Raw genomic sequence first — 6,159 nt, 5'->3', positions numbered from 1 at the left:
AGTGATAATAAAATCATCATTTACATAACATTTTAAGATTTGCAAAACTCTTTACAAATGTCTCATTTGAGCCATACAACAACCCAAGGGGGAGGTAAGTGTTGTTATTATCTCCATTTCACAGGTGAGGAAACTGAAGCAGACAGAGATTAGTTAAGCAACTTGCCCAGAGTCACATGGATTTGAGGCCAAATTTGAACTCAGGCATCCTGATTCCAACCCCAGCACCCTATTGACTGATACTTAGTATTAGAGATGGACATCATGAACGTGGTGGTATCTGTAAAATATTTTAAAATTTAGAGAAAGGCCTCTAGAATGTTGGGCAGATTCTCAGTGGAATATTTATGAAAGACCATGGTAAGAATGGCCTAGAAAGTCACAAATAGATTCTGACCTCCACTGGTAGGGATATAACCCTATGAGTGAAACCTCAGGTCTCTCAAAGTCAAATATTAGGAGATTGGAGATGGGATGTGAAGAGAGAGAGACATTCAAGGGTTGTTAGTTGAGGTTGGTGAGTGAGTGCAAATATCTTAATGCTGGTGCTTTAAAAAATGAGCTCTTTTAAAGAAATTCTATTTTTAGAAAGTCTTTCTCATCATGTTTATTTTTCAATAACTAGGATAGCTCTTGCACACACTGGATGTCCTACTATTGAAAAAGTTTGGACTGAAAATAGAATCTCGTAATATGTTCCTAATCATAAATCTTTAACATGCTTGCTAATATTTTAGAGTTTTCGTAGTGTTTTCTGCCCTGTTTTTAAACTTTGCACATCCTTGACCTCTGGAGCTTATGGGCTAATTTGTACTGTTTGAGGGAAACACTCCCAAGGGCTATTTTTGAATTTGTGTTTGACATTTAGGTTTAGAAACACTGTAACACTAGATAAAATTAGAATTTTGTCATCAAAATTGTTGTATTTTGCTGACCTGATAAATCATAAAGGTATTGCCAAGTCTGTACCTCCCATATAGATTAAATGATGGGTATAAAAATAAATATAAGAGGGGGGAAAATACTTAAGGTTCAAGGATTTGAACTTTTCCTTTAATCATTTACCTCACACCCTCCTTTTTGAAGTTCGTAAACACAGGAAAGATACACAAAAAAGCCTCCATAAACCATACATTTTCCGTTGACTAAATGAACTGTTTGAAACCTTTTGCTTGTTTTCCCACACTCCTTCACTTATACAAACTTACACTTACATTCAAATGATAAATGATAGTCAGCTACGTGGTAAGTACTCAGAATACATATCTATGGAGTTGAGAGAAGGGAGAAAATAAAGTTATAATAGTATGGAAAAGTGTGAAAGAAATGGCAACTACTAGTGTGCTCTTGCTGAGCTCTCAGAATGGATTTGTGCCTTTATTCCTAGTATAGTTACATATTTCCCATGAAGGAATGATGTCAATGGCAGCACAAAGACAAAGTACAGCAACTAGGTCAGCAAAAGAAGAAAAGAGTGTTGGACTTGAGTCAGGATTCCTAGTTCAGTTCTCAGCTCTGGTGCTTATTGGTTGTGGGACCATGGAGGAATTTGTTAATCTCTGTACCTCAGATTTCTATCTGTAAAATGAGGAAGTTGCATAAGAATAATAATAGCTAACATTTCTTTAAGGTTTTCAGAACACTTTACATTTTCTTGATTGATCCTGTTAACCACCCTGTTCAGATAATATAATTCAAGTAATTATTATCAATTTTTTATTATTTTATTATCAATACTCCATTTTATAGATAAGGATCCTGAGACTAAGTTAAAAGTCTTTTCCCAGAACCATATGCTAACTAATGACAGAGGCAGGATTAGAAGGAAAGATTTTGTAACTCCAGGTCCGTTCTCTAACAATTAGTTAACTCAGTCAGCTAAAGTTAAATAGCTAATTCAATTACCTCTGTTTAGTTCTGTTCCAGCTCAGATAATCTATGAATTGGATAATTTCTTAGAAAAAATTGCAAACTGAGGAAGTATTGGGGAGACACTAAATGTCTGTTGAGTTTAATTAAATGTCTAAAGGTATGTTTTCTTCTTCAAATAACAAATAACTATTTACTCTAGGCAGTTATCATGTTATAATAAAGGATCCTAACTTGAAGAACGGAGATGTCTAATAATTGTATTATAGATCTCCAGTGATTATTCCTGCAACATCTTCTCATAAAAGTTTGATTTCTGTCAATGAAGCTCTCTCAACCAACAATTGTTCCTTAATGACTTTATTAATATTACTACTTTCAATAATTTTCTCAATTTTTCCTAGAGTACTTTGCCCAGATCATGTTCTACTTTGTTATACTTACTGGTGTGTTGTACTTCTTTTGTACTGTCAGAATTTGGAGGGTGAGGATAGAAATGAAAAGGAGAAGTATGTACTTATTCTTCTGGCTCTCTACTGTGGAATGTATGCATTCTTGATCTGATCCAGACATTCTTTTTCTCCTTCTGTTGGGCATGATCTTTTTAGTCACCCTTGACTTTGCTCCTATGGAGAGATTTCTCTATATGTATGTAAGAGGAGGAAGCAATGGAGAAGGTCGTGTGAAAATTTGGTCTCATCAGATAGCAATAGCAAATGATTTCTTTTACTTTTTACTTTTTTGTATAGTTTATATTTTCTAAGCTGGTATCAAAGTAATCATTAAATCAGAAATCATGTACAAATTTAAAAAAAAAAACTATATGGATCATCTACCGTGCTAAATAGTATGGAAGGAAATAGAACATATCTATTCTTCATCAGAACTCTCAAAAAGTCTTGCTCCTGTCACATCCCTTTCTAATGCTTTGCTTGGACTTATAACAGTTCAGTTAAGTTAGATGATAAGGAAACAAAATCAGAGTTTAAATAACAGCAAAATCATATAATCTTAGTTGGAAAGGACCTTGGAAGCTTTGTAGTCTAATCAGTACATGGACAAGTGCTTAGCAAAACACTAACCTTTCCTTGAAGAAGCTCTCTGGGGTCTATTTTCCAGATCAGTTGTTTTTCCAGTGAAATATTTCACATTGTCTTCTATTTTTTCATTCTTTTGGTTTTTTTGTTTGTTTGTTTCTTGATTTTTCATAAAGTCATTAGCTTCCATTTGCTCAATTATAATTTTTTTTTGGTAATGTTTAAGCTTTAATCTTATAACAAAATGCTGCATGGGTTTCATTATACCACTTCACAGGTCAATTTAAATTTTTAAGTAATTATATTTTAGTGAATTTTTTGTATCCCCTTTTTATCTGGCCAATTCTACTTTTTAAAGAGTTTTTTTCTTCAGTGAATTTTTGTGTCTCTTTACCCAATTTGAATAATTCTGCTTTTCCATTGGCTTTTTTATTTCTTTTACCATTTAACATATTTTGTTTTTAAATTGTTATTTTCTTTAGTTTTTTTGTGTACTTTATGACACTTGATTCATCATAATTTTCTTGCTGAATCACTCTCAGTTTTCTTCCAATTTTTCCTCTATCTGTCTTACTTGATTTTTAAAATTCTTTTTGAGTTATTCCATGTCCTGAGACCAATTAATGTTTTTTGGCTTTGGATGTAGGAGTTTTGATGATTTTATTATTTTCTAAGTCTATGTTTTAATCTTTCTTGTCACTGTAGTAACTTTCCGTGGTCAGAATTTTTTTCTGTTGTTTGCTAATTTTCCCAGACTACTTCTGGGAAATAGCTCTTTGTTGAAGTAGGGGTCTGCTTCCATGATGAAGAATACATTGTCCCAAACTTCAGGAGTTTTGTACACCTGTTTTCAGAGATACTTTGGGGGAAATGTTAAGTTTTTCATTCTTCCAAGGTAGTATGATCTATGGAGAGGTGTATCAATTCCTCTCCTAGCCTGTGCTTTGGTCTGTGAGTGACCAAAAGCACTCTTTTCTATCCTGGAACTGGGACCAGGGTCTTTTACTCCACTGCTGCCACAGGCTCTGGTGTGCTAGTGCTCCTCCCTGTCCTGGGACTGCCACCCAGGATTGTGAACCACATCTTTGAATGGCAAGGCAGCAGAGTCCTACCTCAGTGCTAGCAGAGACCCCTGTAATCTCTTTCTGACCATTGTTTGACCCTTATACCACCTTTAGGCTGAGAGCTCCCAGAAGCGGTTGCTGCCACTGCTGATACAGTGGCTCCCAGAGCTGTTTCTCATTTGCTGGAACTGGATCTATGTTGACTCAGGCTATGCTAGATTGTATTCTACAGGTATAGCATACCTTTCTTATTGAATTTCTAAGTTGTCTTTAGATGGAAAATTATTTCTTGGAGGAATGTCTGCTGCTTCAGCAATTGTTTTATGGCGTTATTTAAAGGTATTTAGAAGGGTTTGGGGAAGAGCATAGAAGCTCTGTTTTTTCTTCACCACCTTGGCTCTGCCATGGTAATTCTCTAATTGTTGAAGATTTTATTTCCAGTCCAAATTTTCCTCCATTATCTGCTACTAATAGTTCTGACCTCTGGGCCCTAGAAAAATAAATCTGATTTCCATCCCACATGACAGCTCTTCAGATTTTAAATATCGCAGATGGATACTATTCATTCAAATTCTGATCCAAACCAATTCAGGAAAAATATATTATGAATTCATTATTAAGTATAAGGCATTCATCTAGATTCTGGGTATAAAAAGACTATTCTTGCTTTCAAGTACCTTCTATTCCATTAATAGATACCACATGTATCTATCACACATATAACCATATACACATATCATACACACACATCACCATACACATATAACTATACCCACATACATGTACATATACACATATGTTATACACACACACATGATAAATTTAAGTTGAAGAGTTACTAGAATACTAATAACTAAGGGAATCAGAAAAGGCTTTCCTTCAGAGCTAGCAAATAGCTAGAGAAAAAGAGAAAAACTTAAATTGTAATAAAAGAGGGAGGACTTTTAAACAAAGAAAACAGCTATTAGCTACCTAATGTAGCTTAATATTGCCCTAGTATTCTTGTCTGTCATAATATATTTTTGACATGCTTTGTGTAATATATACATATATAGATAGATATGTATTTATACATATTTATAGATACATATGTATATAAGTATGTGTGTATCTCATGTATTTTATGCTATACATATGCCAGATCCTGGCAGTACATAATTCTTTTTCCTCTGGATTCCTTTGACTCTCCTTGAATTTTATCAAAGATCAGATGCAGAAATTCTTCACAACACTTTCCCCATTTTTTTCTTTTATAATAATAATAACTACCCTTTGTATATTCTTTAAGTTTTGCATAGTTCTTTATAAATATCTCATTTTATTCTCATAACAATCCTGATAGGTATGTGTTATTATTATCCTTATTTTATGGCTGAGGAAACTCAGGCTGAAAATGGTTTGCCCTATGATTTTCTAGATGAAAAAGACCCCTTCCTTTTTGGCTTCCTCAAGAGTTCTGCTCCTGAATTTTTTTTAAACAAAAGAAGTTTATGATCTCTTTACCCAATTTCTCCCCAATTCTGTTTAATTTTGGAGGGGGGGGAAGCTCTTTAGATCTTGGCTTTTAAAGTGATACTTTCTTGGTTGTTTAAAAATGATTTGGCTCCTTACTTATAATGACTAGATTTGCTTTTTTTTTTCATGACATCAGTGTAGAGGGTCACAGTCAGTGGGGAAACTCTGGGTGAGGTATAAGACCCTTCAGCCCAGAAGGAACCTACTGACAATCCCTGGTTCGGCACCCCATTCCCCCCAAGGGCTCTCTGCCTTTCTGAGAAGTCAGGAGGCAGTGACAATTTGTGTTGTGATTGAAGCAGAGTGATACCAGTTGGCAAACTTTGTACAATAGCAAGTTGCTTATGTGGTCTCACATGCCCAGTATATATTGGTCACATGCCCAGTGTTTTTGTTACATAAGGGTATGAGGGTATAAAAATGGGAAAGTCCCTTGAAATAAATGGACTCCATTTTTCCTAAATACTAAATAGTAAGTAAATACTAAGAAAAGAGCCTCTATAGCTCCCTTCCTCCCCCCACCAGGGAAGTATGAAGCATGCTTTGTTAGGTTAGGTTAACGGAGAAGCAAGGTTTATTGGTAACTCAGAAGCAGATCACTGAGTTCTCAGATGCTCTGGAGTGCACATCTCTGTGGCTTTGTAAGAAGGAGAGTTTGGAGCCAGAGATGTGGA

General features: G+C 34.9%; 1 pseudogene; it reads left to right on the top strand.

The window, feature by feature from the left end:
* The first annotated feature begins 255 nt into the window (after positions 1 to 255).
* The window catches only part of LOC100932015, a 31,996-nt pseudogene continuing 26,092 nt past the window's right edge, over positions 256 to 6,159 (top strand).

This window comes from Sarcophilus harrisii, chromosome 4 (assembly GCF_902635505.1).
Source record: "Sarcophilus harrisii chromosome 4, mSarHar1.11, whole genome shotgun sequence".
Classification (NCBI taxonomy): domain Eukaryota; kingdom Metazoa; phylum Chordata; class Mammalia; order Dasyuromorphia; family Dasyuridae; genus Sarcophilus; species Sarcophilus harrisii.
The sequence above is the reverse complement of the archived record's forward strand: the minus strand, read 5'-3'. Positions and strand labels throughout refer to the sequence as shown.